Consider the following 8,250-nt stretch of genomic DNA (forward strand, 5'->3'; position numbering starts at 1 on the left):
TGGGGCCAGCCAGAGGTGGGATTAGCTGGTTCTCCAAACTGGGCAAAAAGTTAACAACCAGTTCGCCTTCTGGTATGTTCCTTCTTTTAGACCTCACATAAACTATAAATTCTGCATAATGTTTCTCTCAGATAGAGCATAGAACATAGAATAACAGAGTTGGAAGGGACCTCAGAGGTCTTCTAGTCCAACCTCCCACTTGAAAAGATCCTGCACATGCGCAGAGGTGTTGCACAATGAAGCAGCTGGCATGCACACTCCCATTTGTGTACCAGTAGTGAAGGTAAGTGGAGTTCACCCTAAACTGAATGCCTTACTGATCATTGAATATTAAAGTCACATATATAGATTAGACAGATAGTAAAGACAACAAGTCATCCAGAAAGAATGCACAGTAGTATTTATTCATAAAGACAGTGCCAGGAAAGATCGGAATGAACAGAGATTCAGAAGAAGAAGAAGAAAATGATTGGATCTTCTTTCTTTAATATCACAAAGTATTCATTTCTAGACACCTGGTCCTAGATTCTTCTCCTCTTGTCAAGTGAATCAAAATGTATAGGAAGTTAAAATAAAGAGGATGATCGAATAATTGAGTTTTCTACCTGTGTTAATATATGCCACCTCAAGATAGATAAAAGCTCCCTTTGAATATTATGGAAAAGTTTTGTGACTAAGGCACCATGGACTTCCTTCTTCTCCCTTTTACCTGTGTGACTGCCTCCCACTTGCAAGCATTTCAGAAAAGGTGAAAGAAATGAGAGAAGCATAGGCATGAATGCTGACATTCCTGACTTGGAATGTAAACTGAGAAAAGTAGGCGGGGCTTGGAATAGAGGGAGGGAAAGAAGGGGATTGTTAGTTTTTAAAATAAAACTGTTGCTGCTGAAATGTGGAAGGAAGGAAGGAAGAGGCAGAAAAAGAAGAATCAAGAAATTAGAGTAACCCAATGTAGGAAAATGTTAATATTATGATAAAAGTCAGCAACAACATAATATTAATGGATGACTTTGAGAGAAGTGTCACTTCTCTCTCCCACACACACAAAAACCGTGTGTTAGATTTTAGTTATTCTTACTTTAAATGCAAATCTAAAATATATTTCTGTAAATGTACATTAATTCAGTTAATTTCTGGATGACTGCAAAAAAATCTACCCCGGTTTCTGCTGCACCATTTGCTGCCTATGTTGTGCTGTAGCCACTTTTCTTTAAGGAGCTTTTCTTCAGTGCAAAAAAGCTGCAGAAAGCTTTTCTTTTCTTTTTTCTACCACTCAGCCTGGCAGGCACTTAGCAAAGTAAGTAACCTACAGATTCTGTCCCTTTTTTCTAGGCATGCAGTAAATTTAGGAAATGCAGGGGTTAAAAGGGATGGAGATTGGCGGTCAGAGGTTAAGAGAGTTTTAACTCCAGCAACTAATTGGGGGCTGGAGCTCAAGATGGCGATGGGTGAGTAGCTCTGAGTTTATGCTCTCCAATTTTAACTTTTTCTTTGGTATGTTTATTCTCCATTTCTAATTTTTAAACTATTTAAATTGTATCACCTAAGAGGCCCCCTATCTCCCCCAGCTATACTTTCAAATCAATCACCTTTATTATAATCATTAACTAGCAAAAAGAAACAAAGAGGAGAAAATAGGGTTTGAATATCCCGAACTTTCAATAACTAATAAAGAGGAGTGATACATAAAAGAGAAATGCTAAAACACATCGTTCTTATTAGTTAAAACTAACCTAGAATTACAGAGCCCTTCTCAAATTTGAAGAAGATACCATACAATAGCTGACATAAAAAAAAAAAAGCAACCAGACATAATGTAATAATCCTAACTCTGGGATTTAAGAATAAGGAAAAGGAAGAAGACACAGCATATCCACTCTGCAATACAGATTTCAATCAAGCCTCTGAAGCCACAGAAAATGGATGAATACACAATAATTAAGTGGACAACTTTAGTAAGTAACTTAGAATCTACTCTCTCATTAGGGAGATATAATTCCGTGGAGTGGCGTCTCCAGGTGGAAATAAGAAGCCAAGAGTTTACAGAATTTTCTTCTTCCCTGATAGAGAACGCCTGCCTCCCACTGTCTGTGCAGCAGCTGTTATGATTAAGCAGCATTGGCTTCCGACTCCTTTTGGTGCAGTAGAATAAGGTATCGAGATAAAACTTCAACTTTTTACTTTTATATCATATATGCTGGCCGTTTCAATAACCACAAACTTATCTGTTCAGCAAAACCCCAAATCTATCTCCAGCGCAAAGTTCAAAAGCAGTTTCCCAGCAGAAACAAATCACTGAGATCTCCAGAGTGAATTGAGGGTGATGGGCCTTTAAAATGCAGTTGTGCTGACTTTGAGCCAGCTGCTTCACTGCAAACGCTCTGGTAGAGATTACTACTTGCGGAATGGCTGCCAAATAGAAGGAACGCATGTGAGTTTTGCTAACCTTTAGGCAATCTAATGTCCCTAGCGTCCTTCTTAAAATGAAGCCTTTTTTTTGAGCTTCTTCTCAATATTCCCAGTACATGTCTTCTGTTTGGAGAAAGCTAGCCTACTTTTGAATCAATTTTCCGAAGAGGGTATTACCATTTTAAAACCTAAATATGGTGTTGGTAAGACGGAAAACCCTGGGGTTGCTTTAGAAAAACACACATTGCTGATAAAGCACGGAATTGCATCCACATGGGGAAAAAATGAATGGAGGGAAAGATAGGATTTGGAGAGATGAGAGAACTTGGATATCAAACATTTATTTGGATGTAAAGTTTATTCTGGTGAGTTCTGCTTTGTAGTGTGGGCTGTCTGCAGCTTCCTTTGTTAACTTTTGTTAACTTAATTGGAAATTATAATTCATCATCCATCTCCCCAAATGAAATTATTTCAGTCTCCAGAGATGGTCCTGAATATAAAAACAGTGACGGATCAATAGCACCAAGATTCTGCAGAGTCATCTGCATAAAGAGAAATGCTAAAACACATCGTTCTTATTAGTTAAAACTAACCTAGAATTACAGAGCCCTTCTCAAATTTGAAGAAGATACTATACAATAGCTGACATAAAAAAAAAAAGCAACCAGACATAATGTAATAATCCTAACTCTGGGATTTAAGAATAAGGAAAAGGAAGAAGACACAGCATATCCACTCTGCAATACAGATTTCAATCAAGCCTCTGAAGCCACAGAAAATGGATGAATACACAATAATTAAGTGGACAACTTTAGTAAGTAACTTAGAATCTACTCTCTCATTAGGGAGATATAATTCCGTGGAGTGGCGTCTCCAGGTGGAAATAAGAAGCCAAGAGTTTACAGAATTTTCTTCTTCCCTGATAGAGAACGCCTGCCTCCCACTGTCTGTGCAGCAGCTGTTATGATTAAGCAGCATTGGCTTCCGACTCCTTTTGGTGCAGTAGAATAAGGTATCGAGATAAAACTTCAACTTTTTACTTTTATATCATATATGCTGGCCGTTTCAATAACCACAAACTTATCTGTTCAGCAAAACCCCAAATCTATCTCCAGCGCAAAGTTCAAAAGCAGTTTCCCAGCAGAAACAAATCACTGAGATCTCCAGAGTGAATTGAGGGTGATGGGCCTTTAAAATGCAGTTGTGCTGACTTTGAGCCAGCTGCTTCACTGCAAACGCTCTGGTAGAGATTACTACTTGGAATGGCTGCCAAATAGAAGGAACGCATGTGAGTTTTGCTAACCTTTAGGCAATCTAATGTCCCTAGCGTCCTTCTTAAAATGAAGCCTTTTTTTTGAGCTTCTTCTCAATATTCCCAGTACATGTCTTCTGTTTGGAGAAAGCTAGCCTACTTTTGAATCAATTTTCCGAAGAGGGTATTACCATTTTAAAACCTAAATATGGTGTTGGTAAGACGGAAAACCCTGGGGTTGCTTTAGAAAAACACACATTGCTGATAAAGCACGGAATTGCATCCAATGCATTAGGATTTAATGCACTAGGATTTAATGCACTAGGATTTAATGCACTAGGATTTAATGCACTAGGATTTAATGCACTAGGATTTAAATGCATTTAATTGCATTAAATGGAAACACCCCTTCCATTCTGTGTTGTGTTGGTATTTGCCTAGTTTAGGGTTGCTGAATTAGCACTTGTCCTTCTCCATATTTCTGCATCATTTCAAATCTATCCCCATGTTATAGCCAGTGCCACTAGGATTTAAATGCATTTAATTGCATTCAATGCATTAGGATTTAATGCACTAGGATTTAATGCACTAGGATTTAATGCACTAGGATTTAATGCACTAGGATTTAATGCACTAGGATTTAATGCACTAGGATTTAATGCACTAGGATTTAATGCACTAGGATTTAATGCACTAGGATTTAATGCACTAGGATTTAATGCACTAGGATTTAATGCACTAGGATTTAATGCACTAGGATTTAAATGCATTAGGATTTAATGCACTAGGATTTAATGCACTAGGATTTAAATGCATTTAATTGCATTAAATGGAAACACCCCTTCCATTCTGTGTTGTGTTGGTATTTGCCTAGTTTAGGGTTGCTGAATTAGCACTTGTCCTTCTTGATATTTCTGCATCGTTTCAAATCTATCCCCATGTTATAGCCAGTGCCACTAGGATTTAATGCACTAGGATTTAATGCACTAGGATTTAATGCACTAGGATTTAATGCACTAGGATTTAATGCACTAGGATTTAATGCACTAGGATTTAATGCACTAGGATTTAATGCACTAGGATTTAATGCACTAGGATTTAATGCACTAGGATTTAATGCACTAGGATTTAATGCACTAGGATTTAATGCACTAGGATTTAAATGCATTAGGATTTAATGCACTAGGATTTAATGCACTAGGATTTAATGCACTAGGATTTAATGCACTAGGATTTAATGCACTAGGATTTAATGCACTAGGATTTAATGCACTAGGATTTAATGCACTAGGATTTAATGCACTAGGATTTAATGCACTAGGATTTAATGCACTAGGATTTAATGCACTAGGATTTAATGCACTAGGATTTAATGCACTAGGATTTAAATGCATTTAATTGCATTAAATGCATTTAATTGCATTCAATGCATTAGGATTTAATGCACTAGGATTTAAATGCATTAGGATTTAATGCACTAGGATTTAAATGCATTAGGATTTAATGCACTAGGATTTAATGCACTAGGATTTAATGCACTAGGATTTAATGCACTAGGATTTAATGCACTAGGATTTAATGCACTAGGATTTAATGCACTAGGATTTAATGCACTAGGATTTAAATGCATTTAATTGCATTAAATAGCATTTAATTGCATTAAATGCATTAGGATTTAATGCACTAGGATTTAATGCACTAGGATTTAAATGCATTAGGATTTAATGCACTAGGATTTAATGCACTAGGATTTAATGCACTAGGATTTAATGCACTAGGATTTAATGCACTAGGATTTAAATGCATTTAATTGCATTCAATGCATTAGGATTTAATGCACTAGGATTTAAATGCATTTAATTGCATTCAATGCATTAGGATTTAATGCACTAGGATTTAATGCACTAGGATTTAATGCACTAGGATTTAATGCACTAGGATTTAATGCACTAGGATTTAAATGCATTAGGATTTAATGCACTAGGATTTAATGCACTAGGATTTAAATGCATTTAATTGCATTCAATGCATTAGGATTTAATGCACTAGGATTTAAATGCATTAGGATTTAATGCACTAGGATTTAAATGCATTAGGATTTAATGCACTAGGTAAATGATCTCTATCCATAGATGTCTTTGTGCTTACTTTTAAAAACTCTTAGTAATCTAAAGAACCTAAGTATAATTAATCTTTAGAACCAGTTCCTCTCAGTCTCTGGTAGCCACAGTCATTCCAGTTTTCAAAAAAAAGCTTTTGATAATTATAGACTATCTTAAATTGTGTGCCTGCAAGGTTATGGAATCCATCTAACCAATCCATTATACACTTTGAAATGCAAAACCTCTCTCAAATAAATAATTTGGCTCAGGAAAAATTATCATCCCTACAACTTCTCAAAATTGGATATAATCTTGATCTAGGTAAATCAAAGATGAAATAATAGACTTCAGCTTTTATAGTACATATAAACTTCTCCTAAAAATTAAAAAATGGCATTTAACCTTTACATATCTGCTTTTTGTCAAAGAACAAATAGTTAAAATTGCTTCTTCAACTTTCCTGTCAAGATTGTTCCTCAACAGTCTTAATTCATAATATATAAAATGATCTTTGAGATATTTCAATAACTGTGTTCTCTTTAGATGTCAAATTTCAACACCATACAATGCATACAATTAAAGGACCTTTGATATCATCTGCCTGGTCTAAAATTTGGAACTACAAATTTCAATCAGTAAATCTGGTGACATGGAAGAAAGAACCAATACAAAGTACATGCTTGATGGACATTGTCATAGATGACACTGTCAAAGATTAGCACATCTATGATTTAAGTTCAAAGACTGCAACTACATACTAAGAAGGAAGAGTTGTCACTTAATTTTATAGCTTTTCAAAAAACCACAATAAGTATATAAAACATTTGTTAGGCCAATTCTTGATCTTGCTCCTGTCTAATTACTATATCTGACTCAACAAGTTGAGCGTGTCCAAAGGTATTTTGCAAGAATTCTCCATTCCTCTGAAACCAAAAAATTTTATTCCACTAGACTTGATATCTTGGGTCTAGAAATAACTTGGTTGACTTCTGTTTAGTATAAAATCATCCGTTTTCCTTCCCAATGACTTTTAGACAATATCACAAGAGCTACAAACAGATTCAAACTCACAATGTCCCAGTTTAGATTGCAGAAAAATAATGATTTCTTGATAGAACATATACTTAATAAATACTGTGGTTTCTTCTCATAACCCCAAAGGTTCTTAAAAAACTTGATCACCACTTCCTAAGAGGATCTATCGGATTTAGAAAAACATGTGTCCTACTTTTTTGGATAAAGTTTAGTATCATTCTTCATATTAGCTCATATTTATAACCTTTATGTAACGCTTGTATATTTGTTTGTTAACTTTTGTTATGATGGAGAGACGGCATGGCACAGCACCTCAGCATTTTTCTTTTCCTCTTCATATTTATAACTTTTGTAAACTGTTCTTTGTCTTCACAGCTATCCTATTGCTTCCTTGCTGTGCTGCCCCAAGAGGGATTTGTACATCATCTGCCTGACACAGAAGCATTCCAGGATTGTTAGCATAATGCTGGTCAGTGAAACCTATATGTTTTACTACTAAAATCTTAGTGTGGGTTGTGATAACAAGTTTACTGGGTGTCATCTCTGTCCCTTAAAATGGCATCTAATAGGGTGAAATAGGGGAGGAAGAGTAAACTTTGCAATATTTGATAGAGCGTCCATGGACAAGTATAGTCTATCTGACACAGGGGGAAAAAAATCAACCTTTCTTCTGGAACCAATCCAGGAAATAATAAATACATATATTCTCGGATAGCATCCCAGCTTTCCAAGATCTTATTCTGTGAATTATTAGGAAAATGGAAAGTATTTACATTTCAAGCAATGGCCAAGTCTTGCCTTAGATTATAGGTGGATGCAAATAGTCCTATGAGGATGTGAGGGCCTGCTTTGCAGTTATACTGTCATGCTAATCTCTCTTGATTTATCTTCCTAGAGGAGGAAAGTAAAAACTGCAAGCGAGTCTTCCTCACTGAAGATGGGGAAATACTCAGTCTGTTCTAATGTTTGTTTGTTTGTTTTCCCCCTAAGCCTGGATTCCAAATTAGGTTGTAAAAAGACATTCAACCCAAAGGCATTGTATCAGTTATATTTATTCAGTTAAAGAAATACTTATTGAATGAATGAAGGAATGAATGAATGATGAATATTTAATCTATTAAATAAATTATAATAAAATTTTAAAGATTTCTTTCTACATGTTTGCTTAAAACTGAGTTTCCTGTTAAAAGCCACATATTTGTATAAACTAAGACACTAAGGGGCAGAATAATTTTAAGGAGACCAATGCAACAACAGAATCCCAGGCAATTGGAATCAGCGAATTGATTTTGTATGTTCTAATCTTTGCATATCAATATTTTAATGTGATGTGAACTTTACAATACGTTCATTTTATACGATTGTGCCATTATAAAAACAAATTATAGACATACTACTAGATTCTGATGTGACTTGGGGCAGGGGTGAAATCCATCAGGTTTTGACAGGTTC

Source organism: Ahaetulla prasina, chromosome 4, assembly GCF_028640845.1.
Source record: "Ahaetulla prasina isolate Xishuangbanna chromosome 4, ASM2864084v1, whole genome shotgun sequence".
Lineage (NCBI taxonomy): Eukaryota > Metazoa > Chordata > Lepidosauria > Squamata > Colubridae > Ahaetulla > Ahaetulla prasina.